General features: G+C 45.0%; 1 pseudogene; it reads left to right on the top strand.

Moving 5' to 3' along the window:
- Positions 1-16032, top strand: part of LOC135571757 (fer-1-like protein 6) — a 43805-nt pseudogene extending 27773 nt beyond the window's left edge.
- The last annotated feature ends 643 nt before the right edge of the window (positions 16033-16675 follow it).

Raw genomic sequence — 16675 nt, forward strand, 5'->3', positions numbered from 1 at the left:
CTCTCTACTATATTCTATTATACTCTACTCTACTCTCTACTATATTCTATTATACACTACTCTACTCTACTCTACTATATTCTATTATACACTACTCTGCACTACTCTACTCTCTACTATATTCTATTATACACTACTCTGCACTACTCTACTCTGTACTATATTCTATTATACACTACTCTGCACTACTCTCTACTATATTCTATTATACACTACTCTACTCTCTACTATATTCTATTATACACTACTCTGCACTGCTCTACTCTCTACTATATTCTATACTCTACTCTATTCTACACTCTACTATGTTATATTATACACTACTCTGCTCTATTATACACTACTCTACTCTATTATACACTACTCTACTCTATTATACTCTACTCTACTCTATTATACACTACTCTACTCTATTATACTCTACTATATTCTATTATACACTACTCTACTCTATTATACTCTACTATATTGTATTATACACTACCCTACTCTATTATACTCTACTATATTCTATTATACACTACTCTACTCTACTCTCCACTATATTCTATTATACACTACTGTGCACTGCTCTACTCGCTACTATTCTATTATACACTACTCTGCACTACTCTACTCTCTACTCTATTATACACTACTCTACTCTATTATACACTACTCTACTCTATTATACTCTACTCTACTCTATTATACACTACTCTACTCTATTATACACTACTCTACTCTATTATACTCTACTATATTCTATTATACACTACTCTACTCTATTATACTCTACTATATTGTATTATACACTACCCTACTCTATTATACTCTACTATATTCTATTATACACTACTCTACTCTCTACTATATTCTATTATACACTACTGTGCACTGCTCTACTCGCTACTATTCTATTATACACTACTCTGCACTACTCTACTCTCTACTCTATTATACACTACTCTACTCTATTATACACTACTCTACTCTATTATACTCTACTATATTCTATTATACACTACTCTGCACTACTCTACTCTCTACTATATTCTATTATACACTACTCTGCACTGCTCTACTCTCTACTATATTCTATTATACACTACTCTACACTACTCTACTCTCTACTATATTCTATTATACACTACTCTGCACTACTCTCTACTAAATTCTATTATACACTACTCTACTCTACTCTCTACTATATTCTATTATACACTACTCTGCACTGCTCTACTCTCTACTATATTCTATTATACACTACTCTGCACTGCTCTACCCGCTACTATATTCTATTATACACTACTCTGCACTGCTCTACTCTCTACTCTATTGTACACTACTCTACTCTATTATACACTACTCTATTATACTCTATTATACTCTACTATATTCTATTATACACTACTCTACTCTATTATGCTCTACTCTAATCTACTATATTATACTCTACTCTACTCTATTATACACTACTCTACTCTATTATACACTACTCTACTCTATTATACACTACTCTATTATACTCAACTCTATTCTATTATACTCTACTCTATTATACTCTACTCTACTCTATTATACTCTACTCTACTCTACTCCATCTTCTCTATTCTATTCTATTCTAGTTTACTCTACTCTCCTCTATTCTCGTTTACTCTATTCTAGTTTACTGTACTCTACTCTCCTCTACTCTATTCTAGTTTACTATACTCTACTCTCTACTCTACTCTCCTCTATTCTCGTTTACTCTATTCTAGTTTACTTTACTCTACTATTCTACTCTACTCTACTCTCCACTTCTCTACTCTATTCTAGTTTACTCTACTCTACTCTCCACTTCTCTACTCTATTCTAGTTTACTCTCCTTTTTTCTCTTCTCTACTCTACTCTACACTACTCTAGTTTACTCTACTCTATTCTAGTTTACTCTTCTCTACTCTATTCTAGTTTACTCTACTCTATTCTAGTTTACTCTAATTTACTCAACTCTCATCTCTCTTTTTTATTTTCTCTTCTCTCCTCTCTACTGTACTATTCCCCCTCTGCTCCCTTCTCCTCTCCTCCCTTCTCCTCTCCTTCTCCTGTCCTCCCTTCTCCTCTCCTCCCTCCTCATCCCTTCTCCTCCCTCCTCATCCCTTCTCCTCCCTCCTCATCCCTTCTCCTCCCTCCTCATCCCTTCTCCTCTGCTCCCTTCTCCTCTCCTTCTCCTGTCCTCCCTTCTCCTCTCATCCCTTCTCCTCCCTCCTCCTCCCTTCTCCTCTCCTCCCTTCTCCTCCCTTCTCCTCTCCTCCCTTCTCATCCCTTCTCCTCTCCTCCCTTCTCATCCCTTCTCCTCTCCTCCCCTCCCTTCTCATCCCTTCTCCTCTCCTCCCCTCCCTTCTCATCCCTTCTCATCCCTTCTCCTCTCCTCCCTTCTCCTATTCTACTCGACTCTATTATATTGTATCATATTCTACTCTACTCTGTTATATCGTATCATATTCTACTTTACTCTGTTCTATCCTTGTCTGTCTGTGTGTATGTGTAGGTAACTTTGGGAACGTCCAGGAGGGCTCTCCCCAGGTCAGCGGTAGGAGAAAGGTGGAGAAGCCAGTAGCAGAGAGGGTATGGGATGGTCAAGATCTCGACAGTACCCCCCTGATTGACTCCCAGGACCCCAAACCTGGGCTCTGGCAGTCTCCATGCCAGTCCACCACACCCCCAGAGAAACCCCTCACTGATGGAAACAGGTCCTTGTACCTTGTTTGAATTGATCCTGATGTCACACAATGGCAGTTTCACAGACACGGATGTTATGTCCTGGACTAGAAAGCTTTTCCGATTAGAAATTCTCCATTAATCATTAGTCCAGGTAGAAGGTTCCAGAAAACTGTGCCTCAATGTCCAGAATTGGACTTTAAAATCTGTGTCTGATAAACCATCCCGTGGAGTCTGAAAGCATCAACATCAAAATGATCAGTTACGTAGTAAGCTTTGACTCTGTATCCGTCTCCAGGCATTACATGTACCTGCCCGTCCAGCATCAGAAGCCTTGTGTCCATGTGATGAGCTGCTGGGAGGATCGGACGTACCGTCTTCACAGCTCTAACTTTCTGGAGAACACGCTGTCATGTTTGTACGTCACCTTTTCTACGTACCATGTAATGGTTTAGAGAGGAACAACATGGACTCTAGTAATACCATGTAATGGTTTAGACAGGGTACAACATGGACTCTAGTAATACCATGTAATGGTTTAGACAGGGTACAACATGGACTCTAGTAATACCATGTAATGGTTTAGACAGGGTACAACATGGACTCTAGTAATACCATGTAATGGTTTAGACAGGGTACAACATGGGCTCTAGTAATACCATGTAATGGTTTAGACAGGGTACAACATGGACTCTAGTAATACCATGTAATGGTTTAGAGAGGGTACAACATGGACTCTAGTAATACCATGTAATGGTTTAGACAGGGTACAACATGGACTCTAGTAATACCATGTAATGGTTTAGACAGGGTATAAACAACATGGACTCTAGTAATACCATGTAATGGTTTAGACAGGGTACAACATGGACTCTAGTAATATCATGTAATGGTTTAGACAGGGTATAAACAACATGGACTCTAGTAATACCATGTAATGGTTTAGACAGGGTACAACATGGACTCTAGTAATACCATGTAATGGTTTAGACAGGGTATAAACAACATGGGCTCTAGTAATACCATGTAATGGTTTAGACAGGGAACAACATGGACTCTAGTAATACCATGTAATGGTTTAGAGAGGTACAACATGGACTCTAGTAATACCATGTAATGGTTTAGACAGGGTAACAACATGGACTCTAGTAATACCATGTCAACATGGACTCTAGTAATACCATGTAATGGTTTAGACAGGGTACAACATGGACTCTAGTAATACCATGTAATGGAAGACAGTACAACATGGGCTCTAGTAATACCATGTAATGGACAGGGTACAACATGGACTCAGTAATACCATGTAATGGTTTAGAAGGTACAACATGGACTCTAGTAATACCATGTAATGGTTTAGAGAGGGTACAACATGGACTCTAGTAATACCATGTAATGGTTTCAGGGACAACATGGTCTAGTAATACATGTAATGGTTTAGACAGGGTATAAACATCAAACTGATAATGTAAAACAGGGTACAAATGGACCGGTAATATCATGTAATGGTTTAGACAGGGTATAAACAACATGGACTCTAGTAATACCATGTAATGGTTTCAGGGAACAACATGGACTCTAGTAACAACGTCACGTGTTTTCCTATTTTTCGTGGTGATCATTGTGATGATGTCATCATATTCCACACAGGAAGAGCTGGCCAAGACAGATGAACTGAACAAGTTGTCAGATCCAGGAACAGAAGCTTTGCTGAGTCTTTAGGAGTTTATCATGGACGCCAGGAGGTTAACGACACCATCAAACTGATAATAAAACTGTGGCAAACCGGTGGGCGTTCTAATCGTGCAGAGGTTAACAGTCAGAAAACACAACTTTCCTAGTCTGCAGAGGTTAACACAGAGATCAGAAGGTTCCAGTCAGCAAACACAACTTTCCTAGTCTGTAAAATAAACGTAATCACGTAGGTTTGGCTCGGTCCTTCTTCTCAGCTCTGTGTCGGTCTCTCCCTGTTCTCTCCCGTGGTGTGCCACAGTGCTCCCTTTTATGTGTCCTCCACAGCTGGTTGGTACTTTCCCCTAGTTACCTCCACGGCTGGTTGGTACTTTCCCCTAGTTACCTCCACAGCTGGTTGGTACTTTCCCCTAGTTACCTCCACGGCTGGTTGGTACTTTCCCCTAGTTACCTCCACGGCTGGTTGGTACTTTCCCCTAGTTACCTCCACGGCTGGTTGGTACTTTCCCCCTAGTTTCCTCCACGGCTGGTTGGTACTTTCCCCCTAGTTTCCTCCACGGCTGGTTGGTACTTTCCCCTAGTTACCTCCACGCCTGGTTGGTACTTTCCCCTAGTTACCTCCACGGCTGGTTGGTACTTTCCCCTAGTTACCTCCACGGCTGGTTGGTACTTTCCCCTAGTTACCTCCACGGCTGGTTGGTACTTTCCCCTAGTTACCTCCACGGCTGGTTGGTACTTTCCCCTAGTTTCCTCCACTGCTGGTTGGTACTTTCCCCTAGTTACCTCCACAGCTGGTTGGTACTTTCCCCTAGTTACCTCCACAGCTGGTTGGTACTTTCCCCTAGTTACCTCCACAGCTGGTTGGTACTTTCCCCTAGTTACCTCCACGGCTGGTTGGTACTTTCCCCTAGTCTACCTAACTACCTCCACAGCTGGTTGGTACTTTCCCCTAGTTACCTCCACGGCTGGTTGGTACTTCCCCTAGTTTCCTCCGACACGGAGCTCCCCGTGTCGGGGTGTCCAGCTCATGTATTCCCAACGTCACATCACGTACCTCCCCTCTATTATCTATTACGGGGTAGACCTCCTGGGATACCACACAACACTGTTGACCATATGGTGGAAACTGACAACACTGTTGACCATATGGTGGAACTGACAACACTGTTGACTATATGGTGGAAACTGACAACACTGTTGACTATATGGTGGAAACTGACAACACTGTTGACTATATGGTGGAAACTGACAACACTGTTGACTATATGGTTGGAACTGACAACACTGTTGACTTCATAGTGGAAACTGACAACACTGTTGACCACAGGGTGGAAACTGACAACACTGTTGACTTCATAGTGGAAACTGACAACACTGTTGACCACAGGGTGGAAACTGACAACACTGTTGACTATATGGTGGAACTGACAACACTGTTGACTATATGGTTGGAACTGACAACACTGTTGACTATATGGTGGAAACTGACAACACTGTTGACTATATGGTTGGAACTGACAACACTGTTGACTTCATAGTGGAAACTGACAACACTGTTGACCACAGGGTGGAAACTGACAACACTGTTGACTTCATAGTGGAAACTGACAACACTGTTGACCACAGGGTGGAAACTGACAACACTGTTGACTTCATAGTGGAAACTGACAACACTGTTGACTATATGGTGCATGTGTCCTGGTACTACTAATAGTGACTCAAACGTGTGTGTGTGTGTGTGTGTGTGTGTGTGTGTGTGTGTGTGTGTGTGTGTGTGTGTATCCGTTCTGCTGCAGGAGATTCATAGCCTTTGCAGAAGGGAAAGTGAGAATGAACCATCTGACCGTGTTGGATAAGAAACGCCTGACCATGTGTAAACAGGAGCTGGTTGGTGCCCTGGCCTCTAGACCCTACCTTCTGAGAGACAGTATTGTTAAATTTTGGTGGTGGTGGTGATATTGGTGGTGGTGATGATGGTGGTGATGATGATGGGGGTGGTGGTGGGGATAATGATGGTGGTGATGATGATGGTGGTGATGGTGGTTATGATGGTGATGATGGTGGTGGTGATGATGATGGTGGGGATGATGATGGTGGTGATGATGATGGTGGTTATGATGGTGATGATGATGGTGGAGATGAAGGTGATGATGATGTTCCCCCTACAGGAGAGTATGGTCGGAAAGGCAGAAACCATCTCAGAGGGGAAGAGGAAGGCTCGCAGTGTGAAGGAGATGTTGCAAGAGGCTCTAAAACTCACACAGAAACTGAGATTCCTAGTGGAAGAGGTGTGTGTGTGTGTGTGTGTGTGTGTGTGTGTGTGTGTGTGTGTGTGTGTGTGTGTGTGTGTCCTCCCAGAGATGACACTCTCTCTATTAGCCCCAGCATACCATCCCAGATGTGTTTGTGTGTGTGTGAGTAGCATATTGACAGTGTGTATCCCAGAGATGACACTGAGCTGGTTTCTCTCCTATCTCTCTCTATTAGCCCCAGCATACCATCCCAGATGTGTTTGTGTGTGTGTGTGTTTGTGTGTGTGTGATGTGTGTGTGTTTGTGTGTGTGTAGCGTGTATTGTATTGACAGTGTGTATCCCAGAGATGACACTGAGCTGGTTTCTCTCCTATCTTTCTCTATTAGCCCCAGCATACCATCCCAGATGTGTTTGTGTGTGTGTGTGTGTGTGAGTAGCGTATTGACAGTGTGTATCCCAGAGATGACACTGAGCTGGTTTCTCTCCTATCTTTCTCTATTAGCCCCAGCATACCATCCCAGATGTGTGTGTGTGTTTGTGTGTGTGTGAGTAGCGTATTGACAGTGTGTATCCCAGAGATGACACTGAGCTGGTTTCTCTCCTATCTCTCTCTATTAGCCCCAGCATACCATCCCAGATGTGTGTGTGTGTGTGTGAGTAGCGTATTGACAGTGTGTATCCCAGAGATGACACTGAGCTGGTTTCTCTCCTATCTCTCTCTATTAGCCCCAGCATACCATCCCAGATGTGTTTGTGTGGATGCTGAGTAACAACAAGCGTGTGGCTTATGCCCGCATCTCTGCCCGTGACCTGATCTACTCTGCCAGCCCTGAGGAGAGAGGCAAAGACTGTGGCAAGATCCAGACTTTATTCTTGAAGGTAAAGAGACTCACAGCAGTCATGGCTGTTCTTGTTTCCAATTATTTTTGAGGATGTGCTTATTAAACTCATTATTTTCACAAACAGGCTGAGTAGAGAGCATGCTGTAGATGTCCTTATAATATAGCTCATTTACATTTTAATCCATGGCTTTTATACATAGTACCAGTCAGAAGGTTTGGACACACATTGTAGAATAATAGTGAAGACATCAAAACTATGTTAAACAAATCAAAAATATATTTTATATTTGAGATTTTTCCAAAGTAGTCACCGTTTGCCTTGATGACAGCTTTGCACACTATTGGCATTCTCTCAACCAGCTTCACGAGGTAGTCACCTGGAATGCAGTGTGCCTTCTTAAAAAGTTATTTTGTGGAATTATCTTTCCTTCTTAATGCGTTTGATCCAATCAGTTGTGTTGTGACTAGGTAGGGGTGGTATACAGAAGATAGCCCTATTTGCTAAAATACCAAGTCCATATTATAGCAAGAACAGCATTCCAGGTGAAGCTGGTTGAGAGAATGCCAAGAGTGCGCAAAGCTGTCATCATGGTGGCTATTTGAAGAATCTCAAAAAAAAAATAGATTTTGATTTGTTTAAAACATGTTTGGTTACTACATAATTCCATATGTGTTATTTCATAGTTCTGATGTTTTCACTATTATTCTACAATGTAGAAAATAGTGAAACATAAAGAAAAACCCTGGAATGAGTCGGTGTTTCCAAACGATTGACTGGTACTGTATACCAGTAGTGAGAGAAGTGATTTTCACAGGCACTACGAGGACCCCGGGAAAAGTAGTGTTCTATATAGGGATTAGGGTGCACAGTTTGATGACGTCTTCTCCTTTACTACCCCAGCCCCCAGAGAAGACTGTAGCAGGCTGGTCAGTTCAGTCCAAATGTACCATACTATATAGTGAATAGAGTGCCATTCTTGTGATGTCCTCTCCTTTTCTGCCCCAGCCCCCAGGGAAGCGTGTAGCAGGCTGGTCAGTTCAGGCCAAACTGGACATGTACCTGTGGCTGGGCAGCAGCAGAGACTCCTCTCATGTGCTGGATAACCTGCCTGGAGGGTTTGAGCCCAAAGGGGGCGCCACTGAGGAGCAGCTTCTACCTGCCATCCTACCTGTACATCTGGCATATAGAGGTAGGACGGACGGATGGCCGGACGGACAGAGAGAGGGAGAGAGACAGACAGACAGAGAGAGGGAGGGAGGGAGAGACAGACAGACGGACAGAGAGAGGGAGAGACAGACAGACGGACAGAGAGAGGGAGAGACAGACAGACGACAGACAGAGAGAGAGGGAGAGACAGACAGACGGACAGAGAGAGGGAGAGACAGACAGACAGAGAGAGGGAGAGACAGACAGACAGACAGACAGACAGAGAGAGGGAGAGACAGACAGACAGCAGACAGACAGACAGAGAGGAGAGACAGACAGATGGACAGAGAGGAGACAGACAGACAGACAGAAGGCAGACAGACAGACAGAGAGAGGGAGAGACAGACAGACAGAGAGGAGAGAGGAGATGGACAGACAGACAGACAGACAGAGAGAGGGAGAGACAGACGGGCAGACAGAGAGAGGGAGAGACAGACAGACGGACAGACAGGCAGACAGGCAGACAGAGAGAGGGAGAGGCAGACAGACAGACATTGGGAATAATAACCTGTTTCTCTTCCCTCCAGACGAGCACAAGTTCCAGATGCGCGCCCACATGTACCAGGCTCGAGGGCTGATAGCAGCAGACTCTACAGGACTCTCAGACCCCTTCGCCAGGGTCACCTTCCTGACATATAGCCACACCACGGCCGTAAGGTCCACTAACTCTCATAGGATGGGATCTAGCTACAGAGAAGGTCCCTAAGAAGAAAAGGGGCTTTTGAAGGGTGTAGTTCTAACCAGGGTTGGAGTTATCCATCTATTTTCATTCAATTCATTAGATGAGCTAAGTTTCCAAGTGCTATTTACTCTGAGAGTTTTTTTATTCCTGAATTGGCATATCGATTCATTTCCTGACCCCATCCATGTTTCATAGTACTACCTATGACCCAATCTGTGGCACTAAGTACTACCTATGACCCAATCTGTGGCACTAAATTCTACCTATGACCCAATCTGTGGCACTAAGTACTACCTATGACCCAATCTGTGGCACTAAGTACTACCTATGACCCAATCTGTGGCACTAAATTCTACCTATGACCCAATCTGTGGCACTAAATTCTACCTCTGACCCAATCTTTGCGACTAAGCACTACCTATGACTCAATCTGTGGCACTAAATTCTACCTCTGACCCAATCTGTGGCACTAAATTCTACCTCTGACCCCAGTCGTAGTTCTAAGTACTACCTATGACCCAATCTGTGGCACTAAATTCTACCTATGACCCAATCTGTGGCACTAAGTACTACCTCTGACCCAATCTGTGGCACTAAGTACTACCTCTGACCCAATCTGTGGCACTAAGTACTACCTCTGACCCAATCTGTGGCACTAAATTCTACCTCTGACCCAATCTGTGGGACTAAGCACTACCTATGACTCAATCTGTGGCACTAAATTCTACCTCTAACCCAATCTGTGGCACTAAATTCTACCTCTGACCCCAGTCGTAGTTCTAAGTACTACCTATGACCCAATCTGTAGCACTAAATTCTACCTCTGACCCCAGTCGTAGTTCTAAGTGCTCCCTGTGCCTCTTAGATCATCAACCAGACGTTAACCCCGACCTGGAACCAGATGCTGTTGATGACCCGGGTCACGCTGCATGGAGACCTAGCTCACCTGGAGCAGGAGCCACCGTGCATCGTCATCGAGGTGTATGATGACGATGCTCTGGTGAGCTAACAAACCAACCCCCTTCTCTCTGACGTTACGATATGCCTTCTTTTCAACAGACACACTCCGTGGTAACACTGTAGCTCCGTGGTCACACTGTAGCTCCGTGGTCACACTGTAGCTCTGTGGTAACACCGTAGCTCCGTGGTAACACTGTAGCTCCGTGGTAACACTGTAGCTCCGTGGTAACACTGTAGCTCCGTGGTAACACCGTAGCTCCGTGGTAACACCGTAGCTCCGTGGTAACACTGTAGCTCCGTGGTAACACCGTAGCTCCGTGGTAACACTGTAGCTCCGTGGTAACACCGTAGCTCCGTGGTAACACTGTAGCTCCATGGTAACACCGTAGCTCCGTGGTAACACTGTAGCTCCATTTCAACAGACACAGTGCCAGTCTGTTTCTGATCTGTTGTTGCTCACGTTGGCAAGAGATCGGAAACAGACATCTTAAGATGATCAGAAACATCACTTAAAATGTCAAGTTTAAAGGTTAAATAAAAATAAAAAAGGTGAAAATATATTGGTTTAATTAAGTGAATTCCTTGACGACAGTGACCTTTACAGAAGTCAAGTCAAATGTATTTATATAGCCCTTCGTACATCAGCTGATATCTCAATGTGCTGTACAGAAACCCAGCCTAAAACTCCAAACAGCAAAGCAATGCAGGTGTAGAATTGATTTATAATCCAGTTGGAGTGTCTGGTGTTGGGACAGACTATTCAAATTGGGTAGCTATCCTGCTCCCATAAGGATTTGTCTCTGTTCTCTGCACATACTGTATTTATTCACCTGCTACCTGTCTTGTGCTTCTTTCCCCCCAGGGCAAGGCAGAGTACCTGGGCAGCACGGTGGCAGTGCCCGTGGTGAGGGTGTCAGAGCAGCCCTACTCTCCTCCCCAGCTCCAGTACAGTCCTCTGTTTTCTGGATTCCAGTCTGGGGGAGAACTGCTGGGAGCCTTTGAGCTCATACAGGTAGGGCCCTACTGGAGACTTGAGGCACAACATGAAACACTATTCCCTATGTAGTGCAATGGATATGTCTGTTTTGAATTCTGTCAAGCTGAGTCGAGGGGGAATTCAGAGTTTAGTAAAGCTGAGTCGAGGGGGAATTCATAGTTTAGTAAAGCTGAGTCGAGGGGGAATTCATAGTTTAGTAAAGCTGAGTCGAGGGGGAATTCAGAGTTTAGTAAAGCTGAGTCGAGGGGGAATTCAGAGTTTAGTAAAGCTGAGTCGAGGGGGAATTCAGAGTTTAGTAAAGCTGAGTCGAGGGGGAATTCAGAGTTTAGTAAAGCTGAGTCGAGGGGGAATTCAGAGTTTAGTAAAGCTGAGTCGAGGGGGAATTCAGAGTTTAGTAAAGCTGAGTCGAGGGGGAATTCAGAGTTTAGTAAAGCTGAGTCGAGGGGGATTTCAGAGTTTAGTAAAGCTGAGTCGAGGGGGATTTGAGTTTAGTAAAGCTGAGTCGAGGGGGAATTCAGAGTTTAGTAAAGCTGAGTCGAGGGGGAATTCAGAGTTTAGTAAAGCTGAGTCGAGGGGGATTTCAGAGTTTAGTAAAGCTGAGTCGAGGGGGATTTGAGTTTAGTAAAGCTGAGTCGAGGGGGAATTCAGAGTTTAGTAAAGCTGAGTCGAGGGGGAATTCAGAGTTTAGTAAAGCTGAGTCGAGGGGGAATTCAGAGTTTAGTAAAGCTGAGTCGAGGGGGAATTCAGAGTTTAGTAAAGCTGAGTCGAGGGGAATTCATAGTTTAGTAAAGCTGAGGGGGATTTCAGAGTTTAGTAAAGCTGAGTCGAGGGGGATTTGAGTTTAGTAAAGCTGAGTCGAGGGGGAATTCAGAGTTTAGTAAAGCTGAGTCGAGGGGGAATTCAGAGTTTAGTAAAGCTGAGTCGAGGGGGATTCATTCTCTGTTCTTTTTCCTCTCGCTCCATGATTTTTCTCCCCCTCTGTAAGTGGTGGTTGTTTCATTGTTATTCATCTCATAGATCCCAGAGTCAGGAGAAGAGTATCTGCCTGCGCTGGACGAACCAGACGGTCAGATCTATCCTGTACCTGGCAACATTAGACCTGTACTGAGCAGGTATCGATTAGAGGTGAGACGGAGATCAACCTGAAGTGCAGTACCTCTGGAATAGGTGGCAGGGCATTATTCCACTGTGTGTTAGTTGGAATGGTATGATATGTTTTGTGTATGTACTTTGTTTGGTAGTTCCTATGTGATATTAAAGGATTCTGTTCTGGGTGTTGTGACGGTGTTCTCTGTGTCAACCAGGTGTTGTTCTGGGGCCTGAGGGAGCTGAAGAAGGTGCAGCTCCTGTCTGTGGACCGTCCCCAGGTGTTTATAGAGTGTGCTGGGAAAAGCCTGCGCTCCTCTGTTATCCAGAGCTACAAGACCAACCCAAACTTCACCACGCTGGTGGACGCCTTCGACCTGGTAACTAACACGACCAACCCAAACCTCACCATGCTGGTGGTAACTAAGACGACCAACTCAAACAACACCATGCTGGTTTTAACTAAGACAACCAACCCAAACCTCACCACGCTGGTGGTAACTAAGACGACCAACCCAAACTTCACCACGCTGGTGGACACTAACAAGACCAACCCAAACTTCACCATGCTGGTGGTAACTAACACGACCAACCCAAACCTCACCACGCTGGTGGTAACTAACAAGACCAACCCAAACCTCACCACGCTGGTGGACACTAACACGACCAACCCAAACCTCACCACGCTGGTGGTAACTAAGACGACCAACCCAAACTTCACCACGCTGGTGGACACTAACAAGACCAACCCAAACTTCACCATGCTGGTGGTAACTAAGACGACCAACCAAAACCTCACCACGCTGGTGGTAACTAACACGACCAACCCAAACTTCACCACGCTGGTGGACGCCTTCGACCTGGTAACTAACAAGACCAACCCAAACTTCACCACGCTGGTGGTAACTAACACGACCAACCCAAACTTCACCATGCTGGTGGACGCCTTCGACCTGGTAACTAACAAGACCAACCCAAACTTCACCACGCTGGTGGTAACTAACACGACCAACCCAAACTTCACCATGCTGGTGGGACGCCCGACCTGGTAACTAACAAGACCAACCCAAACTTCACCACGCTGGTGGTAACTAAGACGACCAACCCAAACCTCACCATGCTGGTGGTAACTAACAAGACCAACCCAAACTTCACCACGCTGGTGATAACTAACACTACCAACCCAAACTTCACCAAGCTGGTGGTAACTAACACAACCAACCCAAACTTCACCAAGCTGGTGGTAACTAACACAACCAACCCAAACTTCACCAAGCTGGTGGTAACTAACACGACCAAAACCCAAACTTCACCATGCTGGTGGTAACTAACACAACCAAAACCCAAACTTCACCATGCTGGTGGTAACTAACACGACCAACCCAAACTTCACCACGCTGGTGGTAACTAAGACGACCAACCCAAACCTCACCATGCTGGTGGTAACTAACAAGACCAACCCAAACTTCACCACGCTGGTGATAACTAACACAACCAACCTAAACTTCACCACGCTGGTGATAACTAACACAACCAACCCAAACTTCACCAAGCTGGTGGTAACTAACACAACCAACCCAAACTTCACCAAGCTGGTGGTAACTAACACGACCAAAACCCAAACTTCACCATGCTGGTGGTAACTAACACGACCAACCCAAACTTCACCATGCTGGTGGTAACTAACACAACCAACCCAAACTTCACCATGCTGGTGGTAACTAACACAACCAAAACCCAAACTTCACCATGCTGGTGGTAACTAACACGACCAAAACCGAACTGTTATCTGTTAACGAGGTAGAATAGTGCACAGGTGTAATCTGTTAACACCTGTGCACTATTCTACTCGATTATCTGTTAACAGTGTAGAATAGTGCACAGGTGTAATCTGTTAACGAGGTAGAATAGTGCACAGGTGTTATCTGTTAACGAGGTAGAATAGTGCACAGGTGTAATCTGTTAACGAGGTAGAATAGTGCACAGGTGTTATCTGCGTCCCACATGACACCTTATTCCTTATGTCCTTTAGTTCTCTGGTCAAAAGTAGTGCACTATAAAGGGAACCGGGTGCCATTTGGGATACAGGCAGAGATACATGCAGAGTTGACCTGACGTTCCATCTTGTTCTCCTCCCTGTCTGTCCCTTCCCACAGGAGCTGCCTGAGAATGAGAACCTTCACCCTCCCCTGAACATCAGTGTGGTGGACTGGCGAGCATTCGGACGCTCCACCGTGGTGGGAAACTACACCATCAACAACCTGAAGCCCTTCAAATACACCCCTCCTCCAGCGCTGTCCGCGCCAACCTCACCACGGGGACCTGACAGCAGAGAGGGTAAAAGTCAAATTACAGACCTCTACATGCTTTGTAAGTAGGAAAACCTGCAAAATCGGCAGTGTTCTCCCCACTGTATATCATCATGAACCCACCCTATTACCCCCCTCTCTCCAGCTGGAAAATCCTACAAATGGTTTCTTGTTGTAACAACGTCCTTTCAACCAGTTTTGTCCGCTGGGATAGCGACTGTTGAACAGGACTTTCAGGCGGTGCTGTTTTACCGACTGTTGAACAGGACTTTCAGGTGGTGCTGTTTTACCGACTGTTGAACAGGACTTTCAGGCGGTGCTGTTTTACCGACTGTTGAACAGGACTTTCAGGTGACGTTGTTTTACCGACTGTTGAACAGGACTTTCAGGTGGTGCTGTTTTACCGACTGTTGAACAGGACTTTCAGGTGGTGCTGTTTTACCGACTGTTGAACAGGACTTTCAGGTGGTGCTGTTTTACCGACTGTTGAACAGGACTTTCAGGTGACGTTGTTTTACCGACTGTTGAACAGGACTTTCAGGTGGTGCTGTTTTACCGACTGTTGAACAGGACTTTCAGGTGACGCTGTTTTACCGACTGTTGAACAGGACTTTCAGGTGGTGCTGTTTTACCGACTGTTGAACAGGACTTTCAGGTGACGCTGTTTTACCGACTGTTGAACAGGACTTTCAGGCGGTGCTGTTTTACCGACTGTTGAACAGGACTTTCAGGTGGTGCTGTTTTACCGACTGTTGAACAGGACTTTCAGGCGGTGCTGTTTGACCACCCGTGGTGTGCTTTGTGTTTTCAGATTTAGGTATGATGCCCCAGTCTAATGTAGACAATGTAATCCCTTTGTCATCTGAGGATGTCTCAATCCCAACATCTACCAGGAGATCTCTCCTACACCCCCACCACCTCCACCCGAACCAGACAAGAAGGAAAAGGTGAGAGGAAGAAGACACACATACACACATACACACGCACACACACACACATTAACAAGCATTCTCCGTATAAAACAGGAATGGAGGAAGAGCTCTCGGAAGTCTACTAAGAGAAGGAAGCGTACCGTAGCAGATGAGTCTGGGGATAACGTCCTCGACTGGTGGTCCAAGTACTACGCCTCGTGCAGAACAAGAGACAGCAGGTATCCAAACACTATTGGTCCACGTGTTGGACTGTAGTCGGTCCATATGTTGGACTGTAGTTGGTCCATGTGTTGGACTGTAGTTGGTCCATGTGTTGGACTGTAGTTGGTCCACGTGTTGGACTGCAGTTGGTCCATAGAGATGGACCAGAGAGCACACCCTCTATGGTCCTAAACTAAACTGAGGACCTCTGTTATCTCTCCAGGCCAAGCAGAAGGAGGTACATCCCTTTCCATACATCTATGATAATGGTGAGTAAGAGCTTCAACACATTTTCCAGACAGGAAACTTTTTCAAACGACTGATTGACTGTTCAAATGAAATCAAAATAGTTTTTCGTCACGTGCTTCACAAAACAACAGGTGTAGACTAACAGTGAAATGCTTACGGGCCCTTCACAAAAATGAGACATTGGAAATATTCAAAAAATAATAACACAAGGAATAAATCTACAATGAGTAACAATAACTTGGCTACCAGGCATGGGACATGGGATACCAGGCTATGCACGTGGGTACCAGGCTATATACATCGGGTACCAGGCTATATACATGGGATACCAGGCTATATACACGGGATCCCAGGCTATATACACGGGTACCAGGCTATATACACGTGGGTTACCAGGCTATATACACAGGATCCCAGGCTATATACACGTGGGATCCCAGGCTATATACACGGTACCAGGCTATATACATGGGGTACCAGGCTATATACACGGGGTACCAGGCTATATACACGGGGTACCAGGCTATATACACGGGGTACCAGGCTATATACACGGGATCCCAGGCTATATACACGGGTACCAGGC

Source organism: Oncorhynchus nerka, linkage group LG1 (assembly GCF_034236695.1).
Source record: "Oncorhynchus nerka isolate Pitt River linkage group LG1, Oner_Uvic_2.0, whole genome shotgun sequence".
NCBI lineage: Eukaryota > Metazoa > Chordata > Actinopteri > Salmoniformes > Salmonidae > Oncorhynchus > Oncorhynchus nerka.